General features: G+C 39.4%; 1 long non-coding RNA gene across 2 annotated transcripts in view; it reads right to left on the bottom strand.

Moving 5' to 3' along the window:
• Positions 1-16,237, bottom strand: part of LOC110132482 (uncharacterized) — a 52,225-nt gene extending 35,988 nt beyond the window's left edge. Inside the window, exons 1-2 of one of the 2 annotated variants that reach the window (XR_002312493.2) lie at positions 16,063-16,237; positions 13,457-13,545 (exon numbers count right to left, since the gene is read on the bottom strand). This is a non-coding gene — a long non-coding RNA (uncharacterized lncRNA). Of the gene's footprint in view, positions 1-13,456; positions 13,546-16,056 lie in introns of both variants that reach the window. The other variant, XR_002312491.2, reaches the window with a different exon arrangement.
• Positions 16,238-19,105: the final 2,868 nt, after the last annotated feature.

Genomic DNA, 19,105 nt, shown 5'->3' on the forward strand with positions numbered 1-19,105 from the left:
AGTCCCAACAGGCCTCTGTTAACTGTGGACACACACCAAACACTTGGCAGTTCACAGTTTTTGTGCATTATCTTAACTGATTCTGATGAAACAGGCAGGGTGGAGATTAATGAGCCTGTTTTGCAGAAAAGAAAATGTAGACTAAGAAAGTTAAATGAAGCAGTCAAACAGTAATAAAAAGCAGAAATGAGTCTCTAGCTTTAGTTTTCTAACACCAGTTCCGGTTTTCTGTCTCCTCCTTCTATTCTGTCATGCTCCGTTACAGAAATCTGAAAGTAAGGCTGTTTTACAACCACACCATGGGGTATCTTGAAAAACTTAAATTCATGAGCCATTTATTTAAAAATTGTAAGCTGAGGCTGCATACTGAAATAGCTCCAGAGACCAGACCACAATTGGAATAAGTGAAAAGTATGAAGTTCAACCACCACTGTTGTGAGAGCCATCAGTATCTCTACGAAGCAAGCCAGTGAAAAAGCGTCTGTGCAAAATAGGACTGAGACGTCAGCTTGTAAACTGTTTTGAAATTCAGGATAGTCTCGTATTCAAACAAGACTTTCTCAGACTTTTAACATAAGTGTTCTACAAAAATAATGTTCCAGAGTCAAATACATTTTATAAAATCTGGAATCTATACCTTGCTCATGAAAATTCAGTGTGATTAAATATTAAAACTTCTGAGAAGCCTTTCACTTAAAAACTACATTTTAAAATGGTCATCTTTGCTTTCAGTATTGAACAATTTAAAATTATACTTTTTAATCCATTTTGATACATATTACTTACTATTGTTGGGCTTCCCTGGTGGCCCAGTCAGTAAAGAATCAGCCTGCAATGTGGAGACCTGCGTTTGATCCCTGGGGTGGGAAGATCCCTGGAGGAGGAGGGCATGGCTACCCACTTCAGCATTCTTGCCTGGAGAATCCCCATGGACAGAGGAGCCTAGTTGCAGAGTCAGACATGACTGAGTGACTAAGCGCAGAACAGCACTCACTATTGTTGGTGTACATTTTAAGGTAACTTGCCTAATATAGGACATAAGGACACTACAGGTTTGAGTTTATTTCTTTTCATATTGCTTTGTTGTTTTTGTTTAGTCATTAAGTCACGTCCAACTCTTTTGTGACCCCATGGACTGTAGCCTGCCAGGCTCCTCTGTCCACGGGACTTCCAAGGCAGGAATAATGGAGTGCATTGCCGTTTCCTTCTCCAGGGGATCTTCCCGACCCAGGGATCAAACCCATGTCTCCTGCACTGGCGGGTGGATTCTTTATCACTGAGCCACCTGGGAAGCCCTCATACTATTTTAGCTTCCCTTAAATTCCAGTGACAGAATCTGGAGTAGTAAATCTAGGACCTATAAACACAAAGTTACAAAGAGAACAGCAATAGATTTCTTTCTGATATATAAACCATTAGGGTAAATGAAGGTTTCTGTGAACCCTTGACAGGTACTTTTCAATTAGTTCTACTATTTGTTTCTCATAGCACACTAAAACCAAGGTAAATCCACACAGTAAGAGGTGGAACATCTCCTAGTGATGCTCTTCTCTGCAGTAGAGACACCTGGACCACAAATCCAGATATCTGAAGCATCACATTAGGTTTTTTTTTGTTTATTGTCCATTATAGTTTATTATAAGATATTGAATATAATTCCCTGTGCTATACAGTAAATCCTTGTTATTTATCTATTTTATATATAGTATTGTATATCTGTCAATCCCATACTCCTAATTTATCCTCCCCCTACATCTTCATTTCCCACCTTGCTTATTTTATATTTCTGTGAGTCTGTTTCTGTTTTGTTAATAAATTCATCTGCACTACTTTTTAGGTTACACATATAAGTGATATATAATATTTGCCTTTCTCTGTCTGAATTACCTTGCTTAGTATGATAATCTCTAGGTCCATCCACGTTGCAGCAAAGAGCAATATTTCGTTCTTTTTTATGTCATGCCTTCTATTCTTTTTTTTTCCCATTTATTTTTATTAGTTGGAGGCTAATTACTTTACAATACTGTAGTGGTTTTTGTCATATATTGACATGAATCAGCCATGGATTTACATTAGGTTTTACACTGTAGTGTGTATGATTGTCAAGTCTGTATTGATTGTCAAGTAAAGTATGATTGTCTAGTGTGGATGATTGTCAAGATTCCTTTTTGGAATTGGAGCTTTTAATTTTTTTAATTTTAAAAATGTATCATTTTAAAGTATAGTTGATTTACAATTGTGTTAATTTCTGTTGTACAGCTAAATGATTCAGTAATACATATATACAAACTCTTCCATTTTCTTTTCCATTATGGTTTATTACAGGATATTGACGATAGCTCCCCATGCTCTACAGTAGGACCTTGGTGTTCATCCATCCTGTATATGATAGTTTGCACCTGAGAATCCCAAACTCCCAAACCTTTCCTCCCAATTCCCTTATCCCTTGGCAACAAGCCTGTTCTCTGTGAGTCTGTTTCTGTTTTCTAGACAAGTTCATTCATGTCATATTTTAGATTCCATATATAGGTGGATATCATATGGTATTTGTCTTTCTCTTTCTGACTTTCTTCACTTAGTATGATAATTTTTAGTCCACCCATGTACAGTCAAGATTCTTAACGACTTTACTATTCTCCTTTCCCAAGTATTCTCTTCTCAGAGAGGCAGCAGATAATGAAAACTTCATTCAATGAGAAATGTTGTTCAAATGCAATAGATTCTTGCTCCTAACTACATTTCTTAGATGCAATCTTTATAGCCATTTAAAACAGTATATCATAGTCATTAGGGTATAGACACTAATATTGCTGCCTGGGTTTAAATCTTAGCTCTATCAATTACTAAATGATTCTGGACAAGTTATTCAATACCATGTGTTTCAATTTTCATATCTATAAAATGTGACATAATAATAGAACCTACATCATATGACTGATGGGAAGATTAAATGAGCTCATACATGTCAAGTGCTAAATGCAACATATGCTCGAGATGTTACTACTCTCAGGGTTAGAGATTGAAAGACTGGGGTTTGGGTCTTGCCAGTCTTAGGCAGAAATGATATACCAGGAAGCCATGTATGGAGAAAAGGTAGCTCTTTGAGCCATGGGGCAGGATAACCCAGAGAACACATGCAAAGCATAGACTTGATAAATGCAGATGTTAAACGAATTCATGTTCATGGACTCACTCTGGGATGAAAAACTTCCCCCCCAGTTCTAATAGTCCGTAAGAGCCATCACTTTTCTCTGAAGTGAAATCAAACAAATAAGAAAGACAATTGCTCCTCATTGGAAAAATTTCTCAAAGGTGAGTAGAACATTTTCTTTTGAGATTTCAGTGACTAAAGAAAGTGAAAGTGAAAGGGAAGTCGCTCAGTGGTGTCCAACTCTTTGCGACCCCATGGACTGTAGCCTACCAGGCTCCTCTGTCCATGGAGTTTTCCAGGCAAGAGTACTGGAATGGGTTGCCATTTCAATACATAATCTGGATTCAGTCCCCAGCAGTGACAGAAATGAGGCTATTTTATGATAAAAATCCGAAATGACTTAACTTGAAGGGAAATTGTACAATTTTATTCTCTTTTCAGCTTGGACAATTGGTGTGTGCAAGCACAGAAGTATATTAAGGAAGCAAAACCAGGCTCTTCTTGCTAAACATGCTGCTGCTGCTAAGTCGCTGCAGTCGTGTCCGACTCTGTGCAACCCCATGGACGGCAGCCCACCAGGCTCCCCTGTCCCTGGGATTCTCCAGGCAAGTACACTGGAGTGGGTTGCCATTTCCTTCTCCAATGCATGAAAGTAAAAAGTGAAAGGGAAGTTGCTCAGTTGTGTCCGACTCTTAAGAGACCCGATGGACTGCAGCCCACCAGGCTCCTCCGTTCATGGGATTTTCCAGGCAAGAGTACTGGAGTGGGGTGCCATTTCCTTCTCCATGCTAAACATGAGAGTTCCTTAAATTTCAGCTACCCTATGATATCCCTTAGACAAATAATGATAATGATGCCTAGAGAAATGGCAAGGTGTAATTAAATGACTCTGAAGACCTAAACTGTGGTCTATATTCAGCCACTGACCAGAGCTGAGAGTTTGAACAAGCCCATTTACCTCTCTGCTCATCAGCAAAGAGTTGATGTAAATGGCCTGGTGTTCCTTTCGGGTTAACATTTTTTTAACATCTGTGAGGTACCTTCTTGTTTTGTTCTTACTGCTTTGGTTGTTGCTTTTTCTTTGTTTCTTTGCTTTTAAAACCAGGGGCTTATAATAATCTCAGATTTTTTCCTTAGGGGTATTTTTCCTTAGGGTATTAGGTGCTCTTCCTTAGGAAGAGCACGAACTCTTCCCTTCCAACAAGACTTTCAACTAACTGATTGGCTCCTCAACCCCATCGTCAGGGTGGACGCATAATCTAAATTAGTCAGAAAATGATTTTTTTTTTTTCTTGGCCACAGAGCCTTAGACAGGCCAATCACAAGAATCCCTGGAAATTTTTATGGCACTATGAAAACAAACCACTCTTTTTCTGCTCCTCTGAATTTTTATTATAAGAATAATTTTATTCCCAGAGCCTCTTGTGGCTTCATCTGCCATCAATTTGGAAAGAGATTGCCTAAAAATGAAGATACAATCTCTGAATTCCACTCTTTGAACTCATGGATTAAGCCATCCCTAAAGCTATTTGTTGAGAAGGAAATGGCAACCCACTCTAGTACTCTTGCCTGGAAAATCCCATGGACGGAGGAGCCTGGTAGGCTGCAGTCCATGGGGTCGCAAAGAGTCAGACACGACTGAGCTACTTCACTTCACTTCAAAGCTATTTTTGACTTTGCTTCATTTGCACAAGTTTTTTTTTTTCCTTTTTTTGCCCATTTCAGGTTACCTTTGTTTAACTTGACTCTCTGATACTTGCTGCCAAAAGCTCTCTGGCTAATGTAGCTGAATAACAGAAAGAATGTATCTTTGAAAGTTGAAATACAGCCTTCTGACAACACCATTAATGCACAAATGATCTGTAATATCTTGGACAAAGCAGTCAAATATAGTGAGATTTGGCTTCTGTCCAAAATGATTCCCTATATCTCACTGAGTTATTTAAAAATGGTGACTCTACATTTTATTAGATTTCTATGATTTGGGTTTATACCTTAAATACTTTACGGAACTGTAATTTTCTAAGGATGTGAGTTTATTCAACTTTTGATCTCTATAATGCCTCTATCTAGCAGACAGTATATGTAGAATGAATCAAATCACTGAAAATCAACCTACATTAGATTTTTAAGAATTTCTTCATAGGCTCTCTTATTTGGTGAGATTAAAGCCTGAATTAAACCATTTTACCCTTTTCCCTTTTGTTTCCTGAGTCTTTCATGGCCAGAGACTATACTGATAGCTGTCCTTCACTGCAGCACAAAATATCCCTGCAACAGCTGTAAATTATTTGGTCAAAATTTATTGTCAGTGCAGAAAACATTACATAATAATTGTCAACATCCCTCCCATTCAAAATTTCAATTCAATTCATCAATCAATTTAAAAAAATTTATTCTCTCAGCTCTCTTACCTGATGGACATCTTAGACAAGAGGGAGCGGTCCAGAGTTTTTTGGTATGAGCCAGGTAAGCAGCCTGGAGTCGTGGAGAATCACGTCCCTCACATTCTCCTGCTGCCCAGACCCCAGTGAACACTGCTGAACTCATCTGTAGACGTAGGTTGCCATTTAGTATGCATGCCTGAGTGCGCAGTTGCTTCAGTCACATTTGACTGTTTGCAACCCCGTGGACTGTAGCCCTCCAGGCTCCCCTGTCCATGCGATTCTCCAAGCAACAATACTGGAGTGGGTCGCCATGCCCTCCCCCAGGGGATCGTCCCAGCCCAGGGATTGAACCAGCATCTCCTGCATTGCAGGTGAGTTCTTTACCCACTGAGCCACCTGGGAAGCCCTGACATTTAATATGACTTCTCCCTAACTCTTTATTGAATCAGAGCCATACGTGTCACTCATTGACATGTTCTTGACTATGAACCATGAGGACATGCATTCTCAATCGTGTCTGACTTTTTGTGATACCATAGCCTGCCAGGCTCCTCTGTTCATGGGATTTCCCAGACAAAAATACTGAGGTGGGTTGCCATTTCCTTCTCCAGGAGACCTTCCCGATCCAGGGAAATGTCTCCTACATTGGCAGGTGTATTCTTTACCACGAGCCACCAGGGAAGCCCATGTTCTTGACTATAAGAACCATCTAATAAGCCAGTTGGCAACTTGATGAAGCTGTTTACAGTGGCAAGAGGCCAGGGAAGAGAGTAGAACTCCCACACACAATGCCAACCCCTAGTTCAGGAAATAAACAGTGCGATCACCTTTTATGCACTTGACTATATTAGCCCTTGAAGTCACGCAGGCAGAATATGCCTGAGAGCTGGGGAAGCATGGGGAACAAGCAGAGATCAGGATGCTGAAATTGTAGACAGGAGCAGACCAGATGTAGAATGTCTAAATCTTATACTGGGTTTTTCCCCACAGAACTAGTCACAAGTTGTTGCTAAAAATGCTTAAGCTGGGTAAATCAATAACAAAGTGGTTAACAAAAGATGGCTGCTAGATTCCTCCTGGTGGTTCTAAAATTCTACTCCTTGGAAAGGCAAGATTTCCTGATGAGCTCTTGCTGAAAGAATATGCTGAGTTGAAGGAAGACAGCAGTCACTCTAGCAGGAGTCAAAGAGAATACAGCAGATGTCAGGCTTCCTTTCCCCATTTCAACAAAAGAATCTTTTTTTTTTCTTTCATTTATTTATATCTAAATATTTTACACATTGAGGGTTTTTTTTTTTTCAATTTTATTTGGATAAAAAAAGATAGCTATGGTGCAGAAAAATGAGAGTCACTCTTCTAGGTCAGCTCAGGGGCCAGGGAGAACATACCTTCTGATCATGATACTGCACAGGCAAAAGCACCTATTAAGGGAGATTTTCACATCCACAAACATGGGAAGATGAAAGTTCTATAACGTGACATCAAAGACTGTGATAACTGAGAAATGGATAGGGCGGGGTGCAGACTGCAGTGCTCACGGGTAATGGGCTGAGGATGTGTTCCTTCTACAGGCAGATGTAGAAGCTGTTTGCCCATCTCCCTTGGTTGCATATAGGGCCCCCAATTTTTTTCTAAACAGTTCTCTATGGGTGCTTTTGAGACTTAGATATTATTGATCCATGTCTTTGGGGTTCATTTGACCCAAAATGTGTGTGGAAAGTTGGTGAGGCAGTCGATGGACAGATTTCCATCTGGTCTTATTTTTGGGAAAGTTTCTGGCTCACCACTCTTTTCTGAAAAACATTAAAATCACAGAATTTTGTTTGGGTGTTCTTTTTTATTGTTTCTCTCCTTTTTTTTGCTCCTCTCTCTCTCTCTCTTTTTTTTACCCTACAATGTCCACTGATTAAAAAATGTACCCTTACCACAGAGCATAGGCATAAGGCACCATCCCTTACCTTAAGAAGCTTGGAGTTTGGTGGAAAAGACAAGCATGTGAGACACTAACTACAAAGCACTACGGCATACTGCCAACTTTCCCATCCTTGGTAAAAGAGACAGTCAGCAGGAGGCCAGAGAGTGAACAGCCCTGCTAAAGGCACTGCGTGCACGCCAGCATTACTGGGGGTATGAAGGAACATGGGCACTGGGCGGAGATGTGCCAAGATGCCAGATTTTCTGGTCCAGTTAAATAGTTTGGACTCTTTAAAGTCAATTAAGCATGCTAATCAAAAATGTGATGTGATCCATTCTGTCCTTACAATTATCTTTGGCTTTTGTGGGGGGCAAATTAGAGGAGGCGAGGCAGGAAGAAGGGAGGGCTGTGTGAGGGCACTGTGATGGTGCCCGCGGGCAGAGGGGAGCTGTGAAATCAGAGCAGACAGGGCTGAAGCCTATCCAGGAGGGAACAGTCACTAAGATTTATTGACAGAATGTAAGGAGCTGAGTGGGGAGACAGGGAAGTCAGAAATGCAATTCATCAAGAAAGTGAAATTGAAAGAAGGAGCGACATTCATGAGTTCACTTAGAAGAGCTTTAAGTGTCCTAGGAATGTCCATGCAGAGACATTACTAAACATGGTGGACATGAGGAGAGGATTTTGACTAGAGACAGAGCTTGAGGTCAGTTATAACTTCAAGGCGGCACTAGGGGTAAAGAACCTGCCTGCCAATATAGGACACATGGAGATGTGGGTTTGATCCCTGGGTCCAGAAGATTCCCTGGGGGAGGGCATGGCAACCCTCTCCAGTATTCTTGCCTGGAGAATGCCATGGACAGAGACAGGCTACGGTTCATAGGGCCACAAAGAGTCAAACACAGCTGAAGCGACTTGGCGTGCATGCAAGAATAAGAAGTTCTCTGAATTAATGAAAGAGATATAAATAGAATTCAAAATTACCAATATTAGAGGCAAAAGAGCAGAACCCCAACAAGGTTCTGAAACTGTCTGGAGAAGCAGGAGGACATCCAGAAGAAAATGGAGTAATCCTTCCCCCTAGACAGACAGACAGACAGACAGACACAGAAAGAGAGAGGTTCAAAAAAGAACTAATAGGTAACAACAGTCGCTCATCAGTATCACAAACAAGATGGTGACTGAATATTTAAACTATCCTTAATCAAAAGTAAGACATTAGTGACCCAGAAGACAATGATTTTATTTGCTCTTATCTCTTCCCTTTCTCCACATGCACACATTTACTAGAAGACAATTCTTTAAGGATAGAAATTCTGTGTTACCCACCTCTGTGTATCCAGTACAGGAAACAATGTCCAACATGGGTGATGCTCAATAAACATTGTTATTAGATTCATGGAAAAAAATAAGAACAGAACTCTAGAGAATAATTTCCTAGAAATCTTGATTTCCAATGCAGAGGAAGCCTGAAGGCATGGTTGTCTCAATTAATTTTAAAACAAAATTAATTTTGAAAAAGTACAGGGATAAACAGAAAATAGTACACTCTTAAGTACAGGAGTTTCCATTCAGCCTAGATTTGACAAGTGGGGAATGAAATTAAATGAGATAAAGCATTCTTAACCCTCAGCCAAAATACGCTAAAATCCATCTCTGAAGCAAGATCTTAATCCCAGTCAAATTTCTCCTCAAATGCATTAAGGTTATATAAGCCTCTGGGCTCCATTCAATTGAGCAAGAACTCTTTCTGTCTCTTTCGAGTTTTTTTCTCAATTATCATCATCGAGTTATTAAGGCAACAGATCATACTTAAGTATGTTCTTGACAAGTTCTCACCAATTTAAAATATAAAGCTGCTGTGTGCTCAGTTGCTCTATCATGTCCGACTCTTCGCGACCGCATGGACTGCAGCCGACCAGGCTCCTCTTTCCATGGGACTCTCCAGGCAAGAATACTGGAGTGGGTTGCCATGCCTCGTCCACGGGACCTTCCCAACCCAGGGATCAAACCCAAGTCTCCTGCATTGGAGGCAGATTCTCTACCAATTGAGCCACCAGGGAATATAAAGCTGAGAAATTATTATTTAAGGAGAACAACCACATAAACTCTACTAAGGAAGAAAAAGATATTCCATTGCAGAAGACCACCCAGAAACTGTGTGTCCTGGTAATATCAGAGCTTTGCTTCCTCTTCTTTGTTTTTCTTTTTTCATTTGACTTCTTATTCTCCCATGAAATTTATGTGAAAGCCCAGCAATATGAACATGAATATGGCAGGTCAGGGGACTATCAACCACTATTATCAATATTGCTTTATTGTTTCTTAGAAGAAAAGAGGACTCTTCAAACTTTGATTTTCCTTTTAGTCTATTCATAGTACTCATGCTCTTACACCCTGCTTTACCACTGATGTGGTCCTCGTTCTTAAATAATTTGCCTTGCTTCATTGGGTCGGTGGTAGACACTTAATTTTCTTATCCTACACCCTTTGCACCACGTGACAGGTTTTCCCGTAGAGATAGATAGATGGATAGACAGATCGATAGATAGATAACATGAACTAAGAATTATTTTCCTACCCTCCCTTGCACTAGAGGTAGTTCCATGAAGCATATTTCCCCCAATGAGTCACAAGCATAAGTCACAGGGGTGCTCTGGGTGAACCGTCTCTTTTCCAGGGAGAGTGAATCACTCTCCTGGTGTCATTCCTTCCTCTCTCGTTCCTGCCTTGCTCTGCCTGAGATGTAACATGAGATCTTTGTTCAGTCAAAAGAATCTCATGGTTGCTGACATTATTGAACTGTAGCAAAAAATAAAAATAAAAAATCAGAGAAATTTGTTTTTCTCCAGTTTCTCATTAAAAATGTAAGCCGTTATCTACTAACCCACTGTTGTTTCTTGGTCACTTGCTAATAAAAATCACTCTTGAAAGAACATATCCTTCAGTTTGGGTTTACAGCCCCTCCTTTCTGCACAGACTGAAACTCCTCACACATTTCAAGATCCAGCTAAATAACACTTCTTTCATCCAATGTTTATCTCTGCCTTAAATTGACACTAATCTTTCCCTAATGTTTGTCATGCTGCTGTTTGGTCACTCAGTCGTGTCCAGTTCTTTGTGAACCCGTGGACTGAAGACCATCAGGCTCCTCCATCCTTGGGATTTCCTAGGCAAGAATGCTTGAGTGGGTTGCCATTTCCTACACAGGGATTGTCTCCTGGTTGGCAGGAAGATTCTTTACCACTGAGCCACCTAGGAAGCCCAGTCTTTGTCATACCTCTCTATAATTTCAGTTTTGAATGTCTGTTTACATGTCTATACAATTATTTGCATGACTGTCTCTTGAACATGGAAGAATGCCATCAATTTTGGCATCTTTAATAGCAGGGGTCAGCAAACATTCTGTGCAAAGGACCAGGGAAGAATATTTTAGGGCTGTAGACCATATGGTATCTGTTGCAACTACTCAGAATGCCATTGTAGCAAATTGAAAGCAATCATAGACAATATGTAAATAGATAGGAATGGCTAAGTCCCTATAAAACTTTATTTACAAAAACAGATGGCAGGCAGGATTTGGCCTGTGGACCATAATTTGCCAACCTCTGTAACAGAGAATCTATAATATCTCCTTCAATATTCTGAAAAAATTCACTGAATGAATATAAAAATGTATGAATGAACTACAACAGACAATTCCTTTTTGTTTTCCTTGAGTTTAAGCCACAAATTAATCCTGGAATAAGTAAGCATTAGACAACGAAAGGCAATATTGTGAATTACAGTATTTCCCAAAATGTGGGCTAGAAATCATTTTTATCTACAAATGGATATTTGTAGTTCACAAGATAAATCTAGGTGGTAAGAAACTTTCCATTAGATAGCATAATTTACATAGTTTTAATTAAGGTCTCAGTTCAGTGCTAATCTTTTAAATGCTATAATTTTCCTGTTCAAAAGAAAGAAATCCCGTGCAAATAGACAGACAACAGTGGAGCAAGTCTTTAAGCAAAGCATATAACATTAATCCTGTTTTGCATTTATATTTAAAATTCTTATTTTATATATTAACCCACCCTATGTATCTACAAATTTCTTTTAAAAACATTTATTTAGTGCAATAGAATTAACTTCAAGCCATGAAGAGATTATGGAAGAAATTTAAATGCATACTACTAAGTCAAAGTTACATATTGTATGTGTCCAACTGTAAGACATTCTGAAAACAGCAAAATTATGAAGAAAATAAAAAAGATCAGTGTTGCGGTGCATTGGCGCAGGAATGATATAAGCAGTTAGAGCACAAAGGATTTCCAGGGCACTGTAACTGCTCTGTATGACATCATAGCAGTGGATAGATGTCAGTAAGCATTTATCCAAAACCGTAAAGAGTGCATCAAGAGTGCATCTTCGGGTAAGAAAATGGCAGCCTGCTCCAGTATTCTTGCCTGGGAAATCCCACGGTCAGAGGAGCCTGGTAGTCCATGGGGTGGCAAAATAATTGAATATGACTTAGTGACTAAACAAATTACTTTACCACAATTTTTAAAATCATACTTCACATTAAATTAACCATTTAATTTAAAAAAGAGTGTACTCTAACATAAACCATGGACTCTGGTGAGTATGATGAAGGTGCCACTTCAGTGGGGGATATTGATATTGAGGAAGGTTATGCATATATGGGAGCACGGGACATACAAAAAGTCTCGATAATTTAGGAATTTTTTCATGAATCAAAAACTCCCCTGAAAGAGTCCTAATATATTTAGCAAGCACAGATGAGAATACCAGGGTTGAGTAAGTAGGTGAGGTTCTTCTCTGTGGATACTTCAGATCTGCTGGGAGCCTGACAATTAAGTACAACAGAATAAAATTAGATGATGTTATGATCAAGGTGTTAATAGGAGCCCTAGGAACACTGTAGCCAGCCAAGCCAATTCAAAAACAGAATTAATGGATTTACTTTTTTAATCATAATTAACATGCAGGCAAAGTGAAAAATTCCAAAGGTGACATGTGAATGACTGAAGTTAGAGAAACACTGCAGCTTAAGGGTGCTTGGATTACTCTCTGATCAAAACAAGTCTCTTCACATCACGGCCTTGCCATCGACAAGCTCTATGACTTGAGAAAACTCTTAAGATTACCACGGCTAAACTTCTTCTGAAGAAAAGCTTGTAGAGGGTCAACTTACATAATGCATGTAAATGTTCTTTATAAACCTCTATACAATTTCCAGTTATTAATGACAAATCTACTTCACTCTGTATCTGAGAAGCTTTCAGCAGGTTTTTTTAAATAATTAATATCTCTTTGCAGGCACTGCCTGAGACAAAAACAATCAAGTGTTTTATTAAACATGAAGATATCAATATTCTGTTTCAGAATCAATGTACAGACATACTTGACTACCTATTAGTTAAATGAAAAATGTAGGCATTAGTAACTCATTTTGGTTGTAAGATTAGTTATTTAACATATAACCACATTCTAATTTGTAACATGTTTATCAAAATTTAGTGTCTTGTCGAGAATTGCCTTCCTTTATGAAATTTATTGCTCAGTTTTACTCCAGCCTTATAATATTAGCAATAAATCCAAGAGTAATATTATGGCTTTTTTCAATTGATTAAACTGAAATCATGGGTACAAATTAAATGTTAGTGATTACATTTCATTGCTGATCTATAATATATAATTTACATAAGATACATTTTAAATGGTCATAGTGTCAGAATTTTCAGACAATTCATCCAATATACACCTCAGGATACAATTTCCTATTTATACTCAAGATAGTTTCTATCTGAAATATCCCCAAAAGTAAATTAAAAAAAACTTTACAAGCCAAATGATCATAAGAACAGTAATTAATTATATTAATAGTGTCTGGCACATGGTAGGAATTCAATAATTGGGAAAGGTCTTAGCTTATTTTCCTACTGCTGCTGTGAGAAATGACTAACTGAGTGTCTTGGAGCAACACGAGGCGATTACCTTAGCTTTCCAGGGGTCAGATGTCCAAAATGGGTCTCATTTCGCTAGAAACATGGGCTTCTCCGGTGGCTCAGAGGTAAAGAATTCACCTGCAATGCAAGAGACTAGAATTTAATCCCTGGGTAGGGAAGATCCCCTGGAGAAGGAAATAGTAAGCGACTCCAGTATTGTTGCCTGGAAAATCCATGGACAGAGGAGACTGGCAAGCTACAGTCCATGGGGTCTAGAAGAGTTGGAAGTGACTGAGCATGCACGCATGCAGAGGCTGTCTATGTTCTTTGGAAGGCTCATGGTTCCTTCCATCTTTAAAGCAGCAGCACACTTCACGTCTCAGACCTCTGTTTCCATCACCACATCTGCTCTCATTTCAACCCTCTTGCCTCCTTCTTATCAGGACCTTTGTGATAACCTCAGGCCCACTCTGACATCTGGAATAATGTTCCCAACTCAAGACCTTCAATGCTATCTCATCTTCAAAATCCTTTATGCCACATAAAGAATACATCTCCTCAACTGAGGACCCAGTGATTAGGACATTGACATCTCTGGTGAGCAAGGGGGGCATTATTCTACTTATCACAGGTCTGTGAGAACAACTTTTTAATTATCAAAGATCAATTTTTTAATTTCATTATTTCAATTCACCACTACTCTTTCTAGATTAGGACAATCATATAACTGTTAAATACTGTCAAAACAGTATTTTTGTACCATAAAAATATTAGTGTCTAATGACAACAGCAGCTTTTAGAGAGCACTGCTTTGAGTGCTTTCCATGCATTATTTCACTTAATTCAAGAAACTGAAAAGATGCCAGATGGAATCATTGATATCTAGAAAATTACAGGATGCATGGATATGCCTTTATCTTATTCAAGAAGAAAACACATTCAAAGATAAAGTATCGCCATGTTCAAGTACACAGTCTGTGTGTGTGCTCAACTGTGTCTGACTCTTTACCACTCCATGGACTGTAGCCCACTAGGCTCTCCTGTCCAGTGTATTAAAAAGCAGAGACATCACTTTGTCGACAAAGGTCTGTATAGTCAAAGAAATGGTTTTTCCAGTAGTCACGTACAGATGTGAAGCTTGGACCATAAAGAAGGCTGAGCACCGAAGAACTGATGCTTTCAAACTGCGGTGGTAGAGAGGACTCCTGAGAGTCCTGTGGAGAGCAAGGAGGTCAAAACAGTCCATCCTAAAGAAAATTAACCCTGAATATTCACTGGAAGGACTGATGTTGAAGCTCCAATACTTTGGCCACCTGATGCGAAGACCCGACTCATTGGAAAATACACTGATGCTGGGAAAGACTGAGGGCAGGAGAAGGGGGCGACAGAGGGTGAGTTGGTTGGATGGCATCATTGACCCAGTGGACATGAGTATGAGTAAACTCTGGGGGATAGTGAAGGGCAGGGAAGCCTCGTGTGCTGCAGTCCATGGGGTCACAAAGAGTTAGACACGACTGAGTGACTGAACAACCACAATCCAAAACATCGGTGCCAAGGAAAAAACTGGAAGATAAAGGATTAGAGGGGTGCAAAAGGTCAGCAGTAGAGATCCAGGCAAAGGCAGGCCTATATCAACGTCTGTGATGAAAGAGTTATGTCATTCTAAGTCTGTGGTTAGAATCTAGGGACAGAATATCCCTAAGATGAAATATGTATCTTGCCTCTTCTACTGTAATTAACCTGACTCTAAAAAATGTATTTGAAAGTTGATTTAATGACATTGTTGTTAGAAACTCTGGTTTTTGAGCTAGGTCCTAAGGCATAGTGATTTTTTTTATTGTGGTAAAAGTCACATAATATAAAATATATTCTATTTAACCATATTTAACTGTACAGCTTAGTGGCATTAAGCACATTATTCACATTGTGGTTCAACTCTCACCATCACCCGTCTCCCGAATTTTTCACCTTTCTAAACTGAATCTCTGTCCCTGTTAAACACTGAGTCCTCATCACCTCTCCTCTAAGCCATGGTAATTTTATTAAACCTTCGAGTTTAAAGCAGAAATTAAAAGAGTATCACTCTCTTCCCCCATCTCTATAGCAGTATCTTAATTATATGTTAATTCAACAAGCTTCCATGATCATGACTATTTCCAACCACCTCAATACACATATGCATGACCACAGGGGACAATTATGCTGAACTTTCCACCACCTCAAAACACAATGTATCTTTTTTCCTCCATCCAATGATACTTTTCTCGCTGCCCTTCAAGCCCTCACCAACAGGGTCCTCAAGCCCAGCACTGATTCAGAGTACTAACTGGACTCAAAACCAACACCTTATTTAAGGTAGCATTCTGATTCTAGAGAACAAATTATATTTCAGTGTCTAATGCTATACCATTTTTTTAAATCTCAAAAAACTTAGTGGCTTAAAAATTAAAAAAAAAAAAAAACCTTAAATTGTCCGTATTCCTCAGCTGCGGAATACCTGGCAGCTCAGGTATTCAAAAAGAGCTCAGCCAGGCTGATGACCTCTGATTCACAAAGGATCCTGGCAGGAGAATCCTGGCAGAGGAGCCTAGCAGGCTACAGTCCATGGGGTTGCAAAGAGTCAGGCATGACTGAGCAACTATCACTCACACTCACAAAGGATCAGTTAGGATATGGGATCACACAGGACTTCTAAAGTAAAGGATCTTCTCCCAGGATGGCTTCTAGTCCCTCATCTAGTGCCTTAATGATCCTGTTCAAGCTCTTTTTTTTTTCCAAGATGAGACAATCTTTCATTCACATTGTACAAGAGTCTTATATAATCAGGCAAGTTGTTCATCTTCATTCATTATGATGAATGCATGGCGCAATAGATCTCCTAATGATGAGCCCTGTGTAGTCAGTTTCCATGGTTATGTGCTGTGTTTAATCACTCAGTCATGTCTTACTCTTTGTGATGCCATGACTGTAACCTGCCAGGCTCTTCTGTCCATGGGGATTCTCCAGGCAAGAATACTGGAGTGGGTTGCCATGCCCTCCTCTAGCGGATCTTCCCAAACCACGGATTGAACCCAGGTCTCCTGCGTTGCAGGCAGATTCTTTACCATCTGAGCCACCAGGTATGGTATCTTCTTATTCTGCACATACCTATGGAGTGAAAGATGGGAAATTCTATCTCTGTTTTTTTCATCTGGCTCCTTGAGACAAAGAAGAACGTATGTAGGTACCTAAGTGCGAGTCTTGTTTATCATACTCATCAACTGCATGACCCATGGAAAATATTCAAAACCCACTTTATTTTTTTTAATTTTTATTTTGTATTGAGATATAGCCGATTAGTGATGTTGTGACAATTTCAGGTGAACAGTGAAGGGACTCAGCCATACATATGTCTGTATCCATTCTCCCCTATTGTCCAAGCTCTCTCTCCTGTTTTTCATCCTCCAGGACATCTCTTGGCTTGACTTTGTCACAACAGGATTGACCTCAGGATAGACTTAGTCTAGTGCTGCCTTCCCCAACAGCAAGTTATCCAAGAGTGAGTATTCCAAGAGGCAAGTCTCTAAGAGACAGAAAATTTTAGAGACATCAGTCTCTAAAATACCTAGGCAATGATACTGGCAGCATCACATCCTCTGTATTTCCTTATCCAAAACATACACTCACATTCACTCACTCTTAAAAGGAAGAGGACCCAAACATTTAATCTATCACACTTTGTGCTTCATGACTCATGCACTAATTATTTAACCCTCTCTGAATCTCAGTTTTCTCTTCTGTTAAGTGTAAACAAGATAAATCATAATTATACCAGACTGCTAAAGCTATGAGAATTAAATGAAATAACAAAGGTACAGTGCCTATTATAGTATACCTGGTATAGAATAATCAATAAATAGTATCTGTGATAAAAAGGATTATATTAGCAAGAAAAAACATTTCTATGTGTTTGTGTCATCATGGGAGCAGTTCACTTCACAGTATCCACTACTGACAATTTAGACAGTTATTTTCTGATATGTGTCCTCAGCAGACAAGGAAATTTCATTTCAAAGAGGAGAAATGTCTATGGAACCATGGGTGGGCCACAAATCTCTTTGGGGATGTATGTGTATACTTTATATTCATTATCTGTTTCTTTTCCTTTAATATTATCATTGCTTGTAAAGTCTTAGCTGGAGTTTATTAAGGTATTATTCATAGAGATGTGATGAATAACTGGGCTTCCCTGGTGGCTCAGATGGTAAAGAATCTGCCTGCAATGAGGGAGATCTGGGTTCAGTCCTTGGGTTGGGAAGATCCCCTGGAGGAGGACATGGCAACCCACTCCAGTATTCTTGCCTGGAGAATCCCCATGGACAGAAGAGCCTAGCAGGCTACAGTCCATGGGGTCACAAAGACTCGGACACAATTGAGCAACTAAGTACAGACGAATAAATACGCCCCAAATTCTTGACGAAAAGCAAATCAAGACACCAATTTCCAAAGGTATCAACAAATCTGCCAAATATCGTTAGAAATACAGGCGCGCGCACACACACACACACACACACACACCTCCCACAAATTTGTTACTGTAACACATTAAGAAAGCACCCACAATGACCATTAAAAACATGTGTCCATGATGGCTCACTTCTGGGAGGAGGGTGGACACTTGGCCCTGTGCTAAACTATATTATGCCCAAGCTTCTCAAATTCCTGTCTTTCCTCTTCATCTTGAGAACACGACCTACAGCTCTGGACAAAGAACAACACTCTCTTAGGATCTTTGCTTGTACTGACATAAAAAGCTTTCTCTGTTCTTTCTAGCTACAAGTATGGGACCAGATACTGTATAATGAAATTAATAATGAATGCATTGTAAGAAGAGGTGTGATCAAAATCACAAAAATCTTATCCAAGCAATTTGCTTACTATTTGTCCTTAATGGCATTGTAATAGTGTATCAGTCATTGCAATCATGGTGGTTCACTAGATCACACCACTGTGTCTACAGGGGTTATGTGGGCATCAAGATTCAGTATCTCACTGAATATAACTGAGTCTTGTCTCTTTCTCTCATTAGGATTATCTCTATCCTAAGGCAATGGACATGGGTTTGGGAAGACTCCATGAGTTGGTGATGGACAGGGAGGCCTGGTGTGCTGCGTTTCATGGGGTCGCAAAGAGTCAGACACGGCTGATTGACTGAACTGAACTGAAGGCTGGTTCTCCTGGCAATGGAATACCAGTAGTAAATGAAGCTATATTCAGAGCCAGGAAAAGAAAGTGCATTTTTATTACAGCACTGGAAGTGAGAGTTCTCATATTTACCTTGAGTTGACCACACAGCACACAAATCAACCCCTAATAGCAACAATGATGGCTATATTTTAACGCGCACTTTCTATGTGTCAGGAACTATTCTAAACACTGAACTAATAAGATTTCATTTATTCTTCTCTATAAATATGCAAAAACATGCCTATAATTATTCCCATTTCATAAATAAAGAAAATGGAGCATCGGTTTATTAAAAATGCTAGGCCACATTTATACATTTAGGCTGTGAAGCAGCTCAGCCCTGATCCATGCTGCAGATTAACTCAAGATGACTTTTGTTTAACCCTGTGAAACCTTCCTGGCTGAGCCAATAATTTACATAAATACAGAAAGCACTGTTTGCCTTTAAGATAATCAACGGCCTCTTTCCAGA

Source organism: Odocoileus virginianus, chromosome 15 (genome assembly GCF_023699985.2).
Source record: "Odocoileus virginianus isolate 20LAN1187 ecotype Illinois chromosome 15, Ovbor_1.2, whole genome shotgun sequence".
Taxonomy (NCBI): Eukaryota; Metazoa; Chordata; class Mammalia; order Artiodactyla; family Cervidae; genus Odocoileus; species Odocoileus virginianus.